Below are 15,794 nucleotides of genomic sequence, written 5' to 3' on the forward strand. Positions count from 1 at the left end.
GAATGTCAGTCCATGTTGGAGCAGGTTTAGATACAGTCTAAAGTATAGATCTCAAAGTCTGTGCACAGAATTTAGCAAGGGCCTCGCACCTTCTGATGCATCAGGTAGGTGCACAATAGCATAGCCTAACCCTCTGTACTTTGGTCTATATTGATGCGGGACATAGACAGCCAGCTGATGACCAATCCATTAGTGCAATGGATGGCTGGAAGCATTTGTCTTTGCCTTTGCAATACCACAGAAGCAATGCATGGTCAATGTACAGCAATGACACACCTGTGTGAACAGCCAGGAGACCCCCCCCCCCCCCCCCCCATGTTATGTTACATAGTTACATAGTTAGTACGGTCGAAAAAAGACATATGTCCATCAAGTTCAACCAGGGAATTAAGGGGTAGGGGTGTGGCGCGATATTGGGGAAGGGATGAGATTTTATATTTCTTCATAAGCATTAATCTTATTTTGTCAATTAGGAACATTCAGCACCCACCCGCTATCAAGGCAGCTGCCTATCATGTCATGCCCTACCTGCACAGGTGTGCTGGCTACTCAAATGATCCAATTAAGGAGGCCATTTAGTCAGCAGCAGCAGAAGTCCTGTGCCTGGACGCTCCAACAGCGGCCAGACACAAGCAGAAGCAGCAGAAGCAGCAGCAGCAGCACCACCTTTTGTTTTTTGGCTGCAGCAGCAAGGCCCACAGGGCTGGCTAGCTGGCTAGCCAGCAAGCAGGTAGCAATGAAAGTAGGAATCTTTCTTTTTAACCCTGTAAGGGGGTGGTGCACTGTACCCGAAGATACTGCCATATCGGGTCAATGCATAGGGCGACGGAAGCAAGCTTCGAAATCGGCCCCCGTTCTCAAAAATCCATTTAATATATGGTCCCCAGATAGGGGACGTATCAGATATTAAACTGATAAGAACAGATACTACACTTGATCTTAGCCAAAAGGCCGAGAAGCGATAACCGTGAAAGGGGCGGGCCCAACAAGGTCCCCTTCATGGGCACTATCACTGCTTGCTGTCAGGGAGGCTGCCAGACAATTTTCCATGCACACTCTGGGCTGGGGGGCAGTCAACCACCAGTACACACAGCAGAACCTAAACCCATACCATTATTGCTAAGCAGCAAGACAGGGGCCCATTGCACTCCCACGGGGCCTTTTTAAATGCAATCCATAACCCGGATTTGCCAGGAACCCTTCTTACTCCTCCTACTTGCATGTGACACTGGGCTTAGGATCTGCATAGGAAACACACACACAAGCACACACCTACCTTTGTTGCCTGCAGATGCCTCCTTGGCTGTCCCCAAACGGTATCAAACCAACACCCACGGGAAGCTGTAAGCATAGAGGACATGCCTGCACCCCATTGGACTTACCTGTGTGGGTTAAATCCGGGTTATTTGACAACCTATGGCGGTGATGGTTCTGCTCAGGCAGAGCAGTGCTGATGCTCCTCATAAAGCTGTCGCTGCTGTGAAGGTTCTAGGTGACATCACAAATCCCTATGGTTACATACACAACAAAGCTGGGTTGTTGTTGTTTACACTCTGCAAGGCCTGTGGAAGTGAGTGACATCATAGCACTGTAGTTCTGAGGGTTCTAGATGGATGCAACAATCTCCTGTTGCTTCTATGAAGGCCATAATAGACGACATCACCAAACAGCTCCATAGTCACATACACAGCAAAGGAGAGATGTTGTTTACACCTAGTGATGTCAGTGGTATTGAGTGACATCACAGCACAGTGCTAAGGCTCCTGGGCCTGGACACAGCAGCGGCTGCAATATCTCAACGGAGAATACGTTTATATATATGTGTGTGTGTGCGCGTATATATATATATATATATATATATATATATATTTCTCCGCCGAAATCACTTTTAAACCCATTTCCACCTTTTTTTCCCTTCTCTTCCTCTTACTTTTTTTTCACGTTTTTTTACGTTTTTCTCCTTTTCGCCTCTTTTCTGGGCGTATTATTCTTCTTTTTCTTCTTTTTTTTCGTCTAATGCATACCCCATCAGTGCAGCAATGCTTATTCAATACCGCCAGCAGATGGAGACACTGGGGGATAATTTTCTAAGGATTTATACTGATTTTTCCTGTCTGAATTTGTCGCACAGAAAGTTGCAGGCCAAATATGTGTGACATTTCTGCGACTTTAGCTTCTAGAGCATTTTTACAACATTATACATAGGTGCTGAATACATAAAAAGCGACTGTTCAGCGACAGACAAGTCGCATCGGCTGAAAGTAGGCCAGAATGTCAGTCCATGTTGGAGCAGGTTTAGATACAGTCTAAAGTATAGATCTCAAAGTCTGTGCACAGAATTTAGCAAGGGCCTCGCACCTTCTGATGCATCAGGTAGGTGCACAATAGCATAGCCTAACCCTCTGTACTTTGGTCTATATTGATGCGGGACATAGACAGCCAGCTGATGACCAATCCATTAGTGCAATGGATGGCTGGAAGCATTTGTCTTTGCCTTTGCAATACCACAGAAGCAATGCATGGTCAATGTACAGCAATGACACACCTGTGTGAACAGCCAGGAGACCCCCCCCCCCCCCCCCATGTTATGTTACATAGTTACATAGTTAGTACGGTCGAAAAAAGACATATGTCCATCAAGTTCAACCAGGGAATTAAGGGGTAGGGGTGTGGCGCGATATTGGGGAAGGGATGAGATTTTATATTTCTTCATAAGCATTAATCTTATTTTGTCAATTAGGAACATTCAGCACCCACCCGCTATCAAGGCAGCTGCCTATCATGTCATGCCCTACCTGCACAGGTGTGCTGGCTACTCAAATGATCCAATTAAGGAGGCCATTTAGTCAGCAGCAGCAGAAGTCCTGTGCCTGGACGCTCCAACAGCGGCCAGACACAAGCAGAAGCAGCAGCAGCAGCACCACCTTTTGATTTTTGGCTGCAGCAGCAAGGCCCACAGGGCTGGCTAGCTGGCTAGCCAGCAAGCAGGTAGCAATGAAAGTAGGAATCTTTCTTTTTAACCCTGTAAGGGGGTGGTGCACTGTACCCGAAGATACTGCCATATCGGGTCAATGCATAGGGCGACGGAAGCAAGCTTCGAAATCGGCCCCCGTTCTCAAAAATCCATTTAATATATGGTCCCCAGATAGGGGACGTATCAGATATTAAACTGATAAGAACAGATACTACACTTGATCTTAGCCAAAAGGCCGAGAAGCGATAACCGTGAAAGGGGCGGGCCCAACAAGGTCCCCTTCATGGGCACTATCACTGCTTGCTGTCAGGGAGGCTGCCAGACAATTTTCCATGCACACTCTGGGCTGGGGGGCAGTCAACCACCAGTACACACAGCAGAACCTAAACCCATACCATTATTGCTAAGCAGCAAGACAGGGGCCCATTGCACTCCCACGGGGCCTTTTTAAATGCAATCCATAACCCGGATTTGCCAGGAACCCTTCTTACTCCTCCTACTTGCATGTGACACTGGGCTTAGGATCTGCATAGGAAACACACACACAAGCACACACCTACCTTTGTTGCCTGCAGATGCCTCCTTGGCTGTCCCCAAACGGTATCAAACCAACACCCACGGGAAGCTGTAAGCATAGAGGACATGCCTGCACCCCATTGGACTTACCTGTGTGGGTTAAATCCGGGTTATTTGACAACCTATGGCGGTGATGGTTCTGCTCAGGCAGAGCAGTGCTGATGCTCCTCATAAAGCTGTCGCTGCTGTGAAGGTTCTAGGTGACATCACAAATCCCTATGGTTACATACACAACAAAGCTGGGTTGTTGTTGTTTACACTCTGCAAGGCCTGTGGAAGTGAGTGACATCATAGCACTGTAGTTCTGAGGGTTCTAGATGGATGCAACAATCTCCTGTTGCTTCTATGAAGGCCATAATAGACGACATCACCAAACAGCTCCATAGTCACATACACAGCAAAGGAGAGATGTTGTTTACACCTAGTGATGTCAGTGGTATTGAGTGACATCACAGCACAGTGCTAAGGCTCCTGGGCCTGGACACAGCAGCGGCTGCAATATCTCAACGGAGAATACGTTTATATATATGTGTGTGTGTGCGCGTATATATATATATATATATATATATATATATATTTCTCCGCCGAAATCACTTTTAAACCCATTTCCACCTTTTTTTCCCTTCTCTTCCTCTTACTTTTTTTTCACGTTTTTTTACGTTTTTCTCCTTTTCGCCTCTTTTCTGGGCGTATTATTCTTCTTTTTCTTCTTTTTTTTCGTCTAATGCATACCCCATCAGTGCAGCAATGCTTATTCAATACCGCCAGCAGATGGAGACACTGGGGGATAATTTTCTAAGGATTTATACTGATTTTTCCTGTCTGAATTTGTCGCACAGAAAGTTGCAGGCCAAATATGTGTGACATTTCTGCGACTTTAGCTTCTAGAGCATTTTTACAACATTATACATAGGTGCTGAATACATAAAAAGCGACTGTTCAGCGACAGACAAGTCGCATCGGCTGAAAGTAGGCCAGAATGTCAGTCCATGTTGGAGCAGGTTTAGATACAGTCTAAAGTATAGATCTCAAAGTCTGTGCACAGAATTTAGCAAGGGCCTCGCACCTTCTGATGCATCAGGTAGGTGCACAATAGCATAGCCTAACCCTCTGTACTTTGGTCTATATTGATGCGGGACATAGACAGCCAGCTGATGACCAATCCATTAGTGCAATGGATGGCTGGAAGCATTTGTCTTTGCCTTTGCAATACCACAGAAGCAATGCATGGTCAATGTACAGCAATGACACACCTGTGTGAACAGCCAGGAGACCCCCCCCCCCCCCCCCATGTTATGTTACATAGTTACATAGTTAGTACGGTCGAAAAAAGACATATGTCCATCAAGTTCAACCAGGGAATTAAGGGGTAGGGGTGTGGCGCGATATTGGGGAAGGGATGAGATTTTATATTTCTTCATAAGCATTAATCTTATTTTGTCAATTAGGAACATTCAGCACCCACCCGCTATCAAGGCAGCTGCCTATCATGTCATGCCCTACCTGCACAGGTGTGCTGGCTACTCAAATGATCCAATTAAGGAGGCCATTTAGTCAGCAGCAGCAGAAGTCCTGTGCCTGGACGCTCCAACAGCGGCCAGACACAAGCAGAAGCAGCAGCAGCAGCACCACCTTTTGATTTTTGGCTGCAGCAGCAAGGCCCACAGGGCTGGCTAGCTGGCTAGCCAGCAAGCAGGTAGCAATGAAAGTAGGAATCTTTCTTTTTAACCCTGTAAGGGGGTGGTGCACTGTACCCGAAGATACTGCCATATCGGGTCAATGCATAGGGCGACGGAAGCAAGCTTCGAAATCGGCCCCCGTTCTCAAAAATCCATTTAATATATGGTCCCCAGATAGGGGACGTATCAGATATTAAACTGATAAGAACAGATACTACACTTGATCTTAGCCAAAAGGCCGAGAAGCGATAACCGTGAAAGGGGCGGGCCCAACAAGGTCCCCTTCATGGGCACTATCACTGCTTGCTGTCAGGGAGGCTGCCAGACAATTTTCCATGCACACTCTGGGCTGGGGGGCAGTCAACCACCAGTACACACAGCAGAACCTAAACCCATACCATTATTGCTAAGCAGCAAGACAGGGGCCCATTGCACTCCCACGGGGCCTTTTTAAATGCAATCCATAACCCGGATTTGCCAGGAACCCTTCTTACTCCTCCTACTTGCATGTGACACTGGGCTTAGGATCTGCATAGGAAACACACACACAAGCACACACCTACCTTTGTTGCCTGCAGATGCCTCCTTGGCTGTCCCCAAACGGTATCAAACCAACACCCACGGGAAGCTGTAAGCATAGAGGACATGCCTGCACCCCATTGGACTTACCTGTGTGGGTTAAATCCGGGTTATTTGACAACCTATGGCGGTGATGGTTCTGCTCAGGCAGAGCAGTGCTGATGCTCCTCATAAAGCTGTCGCTGCTGTGAAGGTTCTAGGTGACATCACAAATCCCTATGGTTACATACACAACAAAGCTGGGTTGTTGTTGTTTACACTCTGCAAGGCCTGTGGAAGTGAGTGACATCATAGCACTGTAGTTCTGAGGGTTCTAGATGGATGCAACAATCTCCTGTTGCTTCTATGAAGGCCATAATAGACGACATCACCAAACAGCTCCATAGTCACATACACAGCAAAGGAGAGATGTTGTTTACACCTAGTGATGTCAGTGGTATTGAGTGACATCACAGCACAGTGCTAAGGCTCCTGGGCCTGGACACAGCAGCGGCTGCAATATCTCAACGGAGAATACGTTTATATATATGTGTGTGTGTGCGCGTATATATATATATATATATATATATATATATTTCTCCGCCGAAATCACTTTTAAACCCATTTCCACCTTTTTTTCCCTTCTCTTCCTCTTACTTTTTTTTCACGTTTTTTTACGTTTTTCTCCTTTTCGCCTCTTTTCTGGGCGTATTATTCTTCTTTTTCTTCTTTTTTTTCGTCTAATGCATACCCCATCAGTGCAGCAATGCTTATTCAATACCGCCAGCAGATGGAGACACTGGGGGATAATTTTCTAAGGATTTATACTGATTTTTCCTGTCTGAATTTGTCGCACAGAAAGTTGCAGGCCAAATATGTGTGACATTTCTGCGACTTTAGCTTCTAGAGCATTTTTACAACATTATACATAGGTGCTGAATACATAAAAAGCGACTGTTCAGCGACAGACAAGTCGCATCGGCTGAAAGTAGGCCAGAATGTCAGTCCATGTTGGAGCAGGTTTAGATACAGTCTAAAGTATAGATCTCAAAGTCTGTGCACAGAATTTAGCAAGGGCCTCGCACCTTCTGATGCATCAGGTAGGTGCACAATAGCATAGCCTAACCCTCTGTACTTTGGTCTATATTGATGCGGGACATAGACAGCCAGCTGATGACCAATCCATTAGTGCAATGGATGGCTGGAAGCATTTGTCTTTGCCTTTGCAATACCACAGAAGCAATGCATGGTCAATGTACAGCAATGACACACCTGTGTGAACAGCCAGGAGACCCCCCCCCCCCCCCCCATGTTATGTTACATAGTTACATAGTTAGTACGGTCGAAAAAAGACATATGTCCATCAAGTTCAACCAGGGAATTAAGGGGTAGGGGTGTGGCGCGATATTGGGGAAGGGATGAGATTTTATATTTCTTCATAAGCATTAATCTTATTTTGTCAATTAGGAACATTCAGCACCCACCCGCTATCAAGGCAGCTGCCTATCATGTCATGCCCTACCTGCACAGGTGTGCTGGCTACTCAAATTATCCAATTAAGGAGGCCATTTAGTCAGCAGCAGCAGAAGTCCTGTGCCTGGACGCTCCAACAGCGGCCAGACACAAGCAGAAGCAGCAGAAGCAGCAGCAGCAGCACCACCTTTTGTTTTTTGGCTGCAGCAGCAAGGCCCACAGGGCTGGCTAGCTGGCTAGCCAGCAAGCAGGTAGCAATGAAAGTAGGAATCTTTCTTTTTAACCCTGTAAGGGGGTGGTGCACTGTACCCGAAGATACTGCCATATCGGGTCAATGCATAGGGCGACGGAAGCAAGCTTCGAAATCGGCCCCCGTTCTCAAAAATCCATTTAATATATGGTCCCCAGATAGGGGACGTATCAGATATTAAACTGATAAGAACAGATACTACACTTGATCTTAGCCAAAAGGCCGAGAAGCGATAACCGTGAAAGGGGCGGGCCCAACAAGGTCCCCTTCATGGGCACTATCACTGCTTGCTGTCAGGGAGGCTGCCAGACAATTTTCCATGCACACTCTGGGCTGGGGGGCAGTCAACCACCAGTACACACAGCAGAACCTAAACCCATACCATTATTGCTAAGCAGCAAGACAGGGGCCCATTGCACTCCCACGGGGCCTTTTTAAATGCAATCCATAACCCGGATTTGCCAGGAACCCTTCTTACTCCTCCTACTTGCATGTGACACTGGGCTTAGGATCTGCATAGGAAACACACACACAAGCACACACCTACCTTTGTTGCCTGCAGATGCCTCCTTGGCTGTCCCCAAACGGTATCAAACCAACACCCACGGGAAGCTGTAAGCATAGAGGACATGCCTGCACCCCATTGGACTTACCTGTGTGGGTTAAATCCGGGTTATTTGACAACCTATGGCGGTGATGGTTCTGCTCAGGCAGAGCAGTGCTGATGCTCCTCATAAAGCTGTCGCTGCTGTGAAGGTTCTAGGTGACATCACAAATCCCTATGGTTACATACACAACAAAGCTGGGTTGTTGTTGTTTACACTCTGCAAGGCCTGTGGAAGTGAGTGACATCATAGCACTGTAGTTCTGAGGGTTCTAGATGGATGCAACAATCTCCTGTTGCTTCTATGAAGGCCATAATAGACGACATCACCAAACAGCTCCATAGTCACATACACAGCAAAGGAGAGATGTTGTTTACACCTAGTGATGTCAGTGGTATTGAGTGACATCACAGCACAGTGCTAAGGCTCCTGGGCCTGGACACAGCAGCGGCTGCAATATCTCAACGGAGAATACGTTTATATATATGTGTGTGTGTGCGCGTATATATATATATATATATATATATATATATATTTCTCCGCCGAAATCACTTTTAAACCCATTTCCACCTTTTTTTCCCTTCTCTTCCTCTTACTTTTTTTTCACGTTTTTTTACGTTTTTCTCCTTTTCGCCTCTTTTCTGGGCGTATTATTCTTCTTTTTCTTCTTTTTTTTCGTCTAATGCATACCCCATCAGTGCAGCAATGCTTATTCAATACCGCCAGCAGATGGAGACACTGGGGGATAATTTTCTAAGGATTTATACTGATTTTTCCTGTCTGAATTTGTCGCACAGAAAGTTGCAGGCCAAATATGTGTGACATTTCTGCGACTTTAGCTTCTAGAGCATTTTTACAACATTATACATAGGTGCTGAATACATAAAAAGCGACTGTTCAGCGACAGACAAGTCGCATCGGCTGAAAGTAGGCCAGAATGTCAGTCCATGTTGGAGCAGGTTTAGATACAGTCTAAAGTATAGATCTCAAAGTCTGTGCACAGAATTTAGCAAGGGCCTCGCACCTTCTGATGCATCAGGTAGGTGCACAATAGCATAGCCTAACCCTCTGTACTTTGGTCTATATTGATGCGGGACATAGACAGCCAGCTGATGACCAATCCATTAGTGCAATGGATGGCTGGAAGCATTTGTCTTTGCCTTTGCAATACCACAGAAGCAATGCATGGTCAATGTACAGCAATGACACACCTGTGTGAACAGCCAGGAGACCCCCCCCCCCCATGTTATGTTACATAGTTACATAGTTAGTACGGTCGAAAAAAGACATATGTCCATCAAGTTCAACCAGGGAATTAAGGGGTAGGGGTGTGGCGCGATATTGGGGAAGGGATGAGATTTTATATTTCTTCATAAGCATTAATCTTATTTTGTCAATTAGGAACATTCAGCACCCACCCGCTATCAAGGCAGCTGCCTATCATGTCATGCCCTACCTGCACAGGTGTGCTGGCTACTCAAATGATCCAATTAAGGAGGCCATTTAGTCAGCAGCAGCAGAAGTCCTGTGCCTGGACGCTCCAACAGCGGCCAGACACAAGCAGAAGCAGCAGAAGCAGCAGCAGCAGCACCACCTTTTGTTTTTTGGCTGCAGCAGCAAGGCCCACAGGGCTGGCTAGCTGGCTAGCCAGCAAGCAGGTAGCAATGAAAGTAGGAATCTTTCTTTTTAACCCTGTAAGGGGGTGGTGCACTGTACCCGAAGATACTGCCATATCGGGTCAATGCATAGGGCGACGGAAGCAAGCTTCGAAATCGGCCCCCGTTCTCAAAAATCCATTTAATATATGGTCCCCAGATAGGGGACGTATCAGATATTAAACTGATAAGAACAGATACTACACTTGATCTTAGCCAAAAGGCCGAGAAGCGATAACCGTGAAAGGGGCGGGCCCAACAAGGTCCCCTTCATGGGCACTATCACTGCTTGCTGTCAGGGAGGCTGCCAGACAATTTTCCATGCACACTCTGGGCTGGGGGGCAGTCAACCACCAGTACACACAGCAGAACCTAAACCCATACCATTATTGCTAAGCAGCAAGACAGGGGCCCATTGCACTCCCACGGGGCCTTTTTAAATGCAATCCATAACCCGGATTTGCCAGGAACCCTTCTTACTCCTCCTACTTGCATGTGACACTGGGCTTAGGATCTGCATAGGAAACACACACACAAGCACACACCTACCTTTGTTGCCTGCAGATGCCTCCTTGGCTGTCCCCAAACGGTATCAAACCAACACCCACGGGAAGCTGTAAGCATAGAGGACATGCCTGCACCCCATTGGACTTACCTGTGTGGGTTAAATCCGGGTTATTTGACAACCTATGGCGGTGATGGTTCTGCTCAGGCAGAGCAGTGCTGATGCTCCTCATAAAGCTGTCGCTGCTGTGAAGGTTCTAGGTGACATCACAAATCCCTATGGTTACATACACAACAAAGCTGGGTTGTTGTTGTTTACACTCTGCAAGGCCTGTGGAAGTGAGTGACATCATAGCACTGTAGTTCTGAGGGTTCTAGATGGATGCAACAATCTCCTGTTGCTTCTATGAAGGCCATAATAGACGACATCACCAAACAGCTCCATAGTCACATACACAGCAAAGGAGAGATGTTGTTTACACCTAGTGATGTCAGTGGTATTGAGTGACATCACAGCACAGTGCTAAGGCTCCTGGGCCTGGACACAGCAGCGGCTGCAATATCTCAACGGAGAATACGTTTATATATATGTGTGTGTGTGCGCGTATATATATATATATATATATATATATATATATATATATATATATTTCTCCGCCGAAATCACTTTTAAACCCATTTCCACCTTTTTTTCCCTTCTCTTCCTCTTACTTTTTTTTCACGTTTTTTTACGTTTTTCTCCTTTTCGCCTCTTTTCTGGGCGTATTATTCTTCTTTTTCTTCTTTTTTTTCGTCTAATGCATACCCCATCAGTGCAGCAATGCTTATTCAATACCGCCAGCAGATGGAGACACTGGGGGATAATTTTCTAAGGATTTATACTGATTTTTCCTGTCTGAATTTGTCGCACAGAAAGTTGCAGGCCAAATATGTGTGACATTTCTGCGACTTTAGCTTCTAGAGAATTTTTACAACATTATACATAGGTGCTGAATACATAAAAAGCGACTGTTCAGCGACAGACAAGTCGCATCGGCTGAAAGTAGGCCAGAATGTCAGTCCATGTTGGAGCAGGTTTAGATACAGTCTAAAGTATAGATCTCAAAGTCTGTGCACAGAATTTAGCAAGGGCCTCGCACCTTCTGATGCATCAGGTAGGTGCACAATAGCATAGCCTAACCCTCTGTACTTTGGTCTATATTGATGCGGGACATAGACAGCCAGCTGATGACCAATCCATTAGTGCAATGGATGGCTGGAAGCATTTGTCTTTGCCTTTGCAATACCACAGAAGCAATGCATGGTCAATGTACAGCAATGACACACCTGTGTGAACAGCCAGGAGACCCCCCCCCCCCCCCCCCCCATGTTATGTTACATAGTTACATAGTTAGTACGGTCGAAAAAAGACATATGTCCATCAAGTTCAACCAGGGAATTAAGGGGTAGGGGTGTGGCGCGATATTGGGGAAGGGATGAGATTTTATATTTCTTCATAAGCATTAATCTTATTTTGTCAATTAGGAACATTCAGCACCCACCCGCTATCAAGGCAGCTGCCTATCATGTCATGCCCTACCTGCACAGGTGTGCTGGCTACTCAAATGATCCAATTAAGGAGGCCATTTAGTCAGCAGCAGCAGAAGTCCTGTGCCTGGACGCTCCAACAGCGGCCAGACACAAGCAGAAGCAGCAGAAGCAGCAGCAGCAGCACCACCTTTTGTTTTTTGGCTGCAGCAGCAAGGCCCACAGGGCTGGCTAGCTGGCTAGCCAGCAAGCAGGTAGCAATGAAAGTAGGAATCTTTCTTTTTAACCCTGTAAGGGGGTGGTGCACTGTACCCGAAGATACTGCCATATCGGGTCAATGCATAGGGCGACGGAAGCAAGCTTCGAAATCGGCCCCCGTTCTCAAAAATCCATTTAATATATGGTCCCCAGATAGGGGACGTATCAGATATTAAACTGATAAGAACAGATACTACACTTGATCTTAGCCAAAAGGCCGAGAAGCGATAACCGTGAAAGGGGCGGGCCCAACAAGGTCCCCTTCATGGGCACTATCACTGCTTGCTGTCAGGGAGGCTGCCAGACAATTTTCCATGCACACTCTGGGCTGGGGGGCAGTCAACCACCAGTACACACAGCAGAACCTAAACCCATACCATTATTGCTAAGCAGCAAGACAGGGGCCCATTGCACTCCCACGGGGCCTTTTTAAATGCAATCCATAACCCGGATTTGCCAGGAACCCTTCTTACTCCTCCTACTTGCATGTGACACTGGGCTTAGGATCTGCATAGGAAACACACACACAAGCACACACCTACCTTTGTTGCCTGCAGATGCCTCCTTGGCTGTCCCCAAACGGTATCAAACCAACACCCACGGGAAGCTGTAAGCATAGAGGACATGCCTGCACCCCATTGGACTTACCTGTGTGGGTTAAATCCGGGTTATTTGACAACCTATGGCGGTGATGGTTCTGCTCAGGCAGAGCAGTGCTGATGCTCCTCATAAAGCTGTCGCTGCTGTGAAGGTTCTAGGTGACATCACAAATCCCTATGGTTACATACACAACAAAGCTGGGTTGTTGTTGTTTACACTCTGCAAGGCCTGTGGAAGTGAGTGACATCATAGCACTGTAGTTCTGAGGGTTCTAGATGGATGCAACAATCTCCTGTTGCTTCTATGAAGGCCATAATAGACGACATCACCAAACAGCTCCATAGTCACATACACAGCAAAGGAGAGATGTTGTTTACACCTAGTGATGTCAGTGGTATTGAGTGACATCACAGCACAGTGCTAAGGCTCCTGGGCCTGGACACAGCAGCGGCTGCAATATCTCAACGGAGAATACGTTTATATATATGTGTGTGTGTGCGCGTATATATATATATATATATATATATATATATATATATATATTTCTCCGCCGAAATCACTTTTAAACCCATTTCCACCTTTTTTTCCCTTCTCTTCCTCTTACTTTTTTTTCACGTTTTTTTACGTTTTTCTCCTTTTCGCCTCTTTTCTGGGCGTATTATTCTTCTTTTTCTTCTTTTTTTTCGTCTAATGCATACCCCATCAGTGCAGCAATGCTTATTCAATACCGCCAGCAGATGGAGACACTGGGGGATAATTTTCTAAGGATTTATACTGATTTTTCCTGTCTGAATTTGTCGCACAGAAAGTTGCAGGCCAAATATGTGTGACATTTCTGCGACTTTAGCTTCTAGAGCATTTTTACAACATTATACATAGGTGCTGAATACATAAAAAGCGACTGTTCAGCGACAGACAAGTCGCATCGGCTGAAAGTAGGCCAGAATGTCAGTCCATGTTGGAGCAGGTTTAGATACAGTCTAAAGTATAGATCTCAAAGTCTGTGCACAGAATTTAGCAAGGGCCTCGCACCTTCTGATGCATCAGGTAGGTGCACAATAGCATAGCCTAACCCTCTGTACTTTGGTCTATATTGATGCGGGACATAGACAGCCAGCTGATGACCAATCCATTAGTGCAATGGATGGCTGGAAGCATTTGTCTTTGCCTTTGCAATACCACAGAAGCAATGCATGGTCAATGTACAGCCATGACACACCTGTGTGAACAGCCAGGAGACCCCCCCCCCCCCATGTTATGTTACATAGTTACATAGTTAGTACGGTCGAAAAAAGACATATGTCCATCAAGTTCAACCAGGGAATTAAGGGGTAGGGGTGTGGCGCGATATTGGGGAAGGGATGAGATTTTATATTTCTTCATAAGCATTAATCTTATTTTGTCAATTAGGAACATTCAGCACCCACCCGCTATCAAGGCAGCTGCCTATCATGTCATGCCCTACCTGCACAGGTGTGCTGGCTACTCAAATGATCCAATTAAGGAGGCCATTTAGTCAGCAGCAGCAGAAGTCCTGTGCCTGGACGCTCCAACAGCGGCCAGACACAAGCAGAAGCAGCAGAAGCAGCAGCAGCAGCACCACCTTTTGTTTTTTGGCTGCAGCAGCAAGGCCCACAGGGCTGGCTAGCTGGCTAGCCAGCAAGCAGGTAGCAATGAAAGTAGGAATCTTTCTTTTTAACCCTGTAAGGGGGTGGTGCACTGTACCCGAAGATACTGCCATATTCGGGTCAATGCATAGGGCGACGGAAGCAAGCTTCGAAATCGGCCCCCGTTCTCAAAAATCCATTTAATATATGGTCCCCAGATAGGGAACGTATCAGATATTAAACTGATAAGAACAGATACTACACTTGATCTTAGCCAAAAGGCCGAGAAGCGATAACCGTGAAAGGGGCGGGCCCAACAAGGTCCCCTTCATGGGCACTATCACTGCTTGCTGTCAGGGAGGCTGCCAGACAATTTTCCATGCACACTCTGGGCTGGGGGGCAGTCAACCACCAGTACACACAGCAGAACCTAAACCCATACCATTATTGCTAAGCAGCAAGACAGGGGCCCATTGCACTCCCACGGGGCCTTTTTAAATGCAATCCATAACCCGGATTTGCCAGGAACCCTTCTTACTCCTCCTACTTGCATGTGACACTGGGCTTAGGATCTGCATAGGAAACACACACACAAGCACACACCTACCTTTGTTGCCTGCAGATGCCTCCTTGGCTGTCCCCAAACGGTATCAAACCAACACCCACGGGAAGCTGTAAGCATAGAGGACATGCCTGCACCCCATTGGACTTACCTGTGTGGGTTAAATCCGGGTTATTTGACAACCTATGGCGGTGATGGTTCTGCTCAGGCAGAGCAGTGCTGATGCTCCTCATAAAGCTGTCGCTGCTGTGAAGGTTCTAGGTGACATCACAAATCCCTATGGTTACATACACAACAAAGCTGGGTTGTTGTTGTTTACACTCTGCAAGGCCTGTGGAAGTGAGTGACATCATAGCACTGTAGTTCTGAGGGTTCTAGATGGATGCAACAATCTCCTGTTGCTTCTATGAAGGCCATAATAGACGACATCACCAAACAGCTCCATAGTCACATACACAGCAAAGGAGAGATGTTGTTTACACCTAGTGATGTCAGTGGTATTGAGTGACATCACAGCACAGTGCTAAGGCTCCTGGGCCTGGACACAGCAGCGGCTGCAATATCTCAACGGAGAATACGTTTATATATATGTGTGTGTGTGCGCGTATATATATATATATATATATATATATATATATATATATATATTTCTCCGCCGAAATCACTTTTAAACCCATTTCCACCTTTTTTTCCCTTCTCTTCCTCTTACTTTTTTTTCACGTTTTTTTACGTTTTTCTCCTTTTCGCCTCTTTTCTGGGCGTATTATTCTTCTTTTTCTTCTTTTTTTTCGTCTAATGCATACCCCATCAGTGCAGCAATGCTTATTCAATACCGCCAGCAGATGGAGACACTGGGGGATAATTTTCTAAGGATTTATACTGATTTTTCCTGTCTGAATTTGTCGCACAGAAAGTTGCAGGCCAAATATGTGTGACATTTCTGCGACTTTAGCTTCTAGAGCATTT

At 46.2% G+C, this 15,794-nt stretch overlaps 7 non-coding genes across 7 annotated transcripts; all 7 read right to left on the reverse strand.

The window, feature by feature from the left end:
- Window positions 1-772: 772 nt before the first annotated feature.
- Window positions 773-963, reverse strand: LOC130305691 (U2 spliceosomal RNA). The gene has a single exon (XR_008855138.1). It is a non-coding gene; the product is annotated as a U2 spliceosomal RNA (small nuclear RNA).
- Window positions 964-3,030: 2,067 nt separating this feature from the next.
- Window positions 3,031-3,221, reverse strand: LOC130305693 (U2 spliceosomal RNA). The gene has a single exon (XR_008855140.1). It is a non-coding gene; the product is annotated as a U2 spliceosomal RNA (small nuclear RNA).
- A 2,067-nt stretch (window positions 3,222-5,288) lies between these two features.
- On the reverse strand, window positions 5,289-5,479 carry LOC130305694 (U2 spliceosomal RNA). The gene has a single exon (XR_008855141.1). It is a non-coding gene; the product is annotated as a U2 spliceosomal RNA (small nuclear RNA).
- Window positions 5,480-7,553: 2,074 nt separating this feature from the next.
- Window positions 7,554-7,744, reverse strand: LOC130305695 (U2 spliceosomal RNA). Its single transcript, XR_008855142.1, has one exon. It is a non-coding gene; the product is annotated as a U2 spliceosomal RNA (small nuclear RNA).
- A 2,071-nt stretch (window positions 7,745-9,815) lies between these two features.
- On the reverse strand, window positions 9,816-10,006 carry LOC130305696 (U2 spliceosomal RNA). Its single transcript, XR_008855143.1, has one exon. It is a non-coding gene; the product is annotated as a U2 spliceosomal RNA (small nuclear RNA).
- Window positions 10,007-12,097: 2,091 nt separating this feature from the next.
- Window positions 12,098-12,288, reverse strand: LOC130305697 (U2 spliceosomal RNA). Its single transcript, XR_008855144.1, has one exon. It is a non-coding gene; the product is annotated as a U2 spliceosomal RNA (small nuclear RNA).
- Window positions 12,289-14,368: 2,080 nt separating this feature from the next.
- On the reverse strand, window positions 14,369-14,560 carry LOC130305721 (U2 spliceosomal RNA). The gene has a single exon (XR_008855168.1). It is a non-coding gene; the product is annotated as a U2 spliceosomal RNA (small nuclear RNA).
- Window positions 14,561-15,794: the final 1,234 nt, after the last annotated feature.

Source organism: Hyla sarda, unplaced genomic scaffold (genome assembly GCF_029499605.1).
Source record: "Hyla sarda isolate aHylSar1 unplaced genomic scaffold, aHylSar1.hap1 scaffold_1329, whole genome shotgun sequence".
Lineage (NCBI taxonomy): Eukaryota > Metazoa > Chordata > Amphibia > Anura > Hylidae > Hyla > Hyla sarda.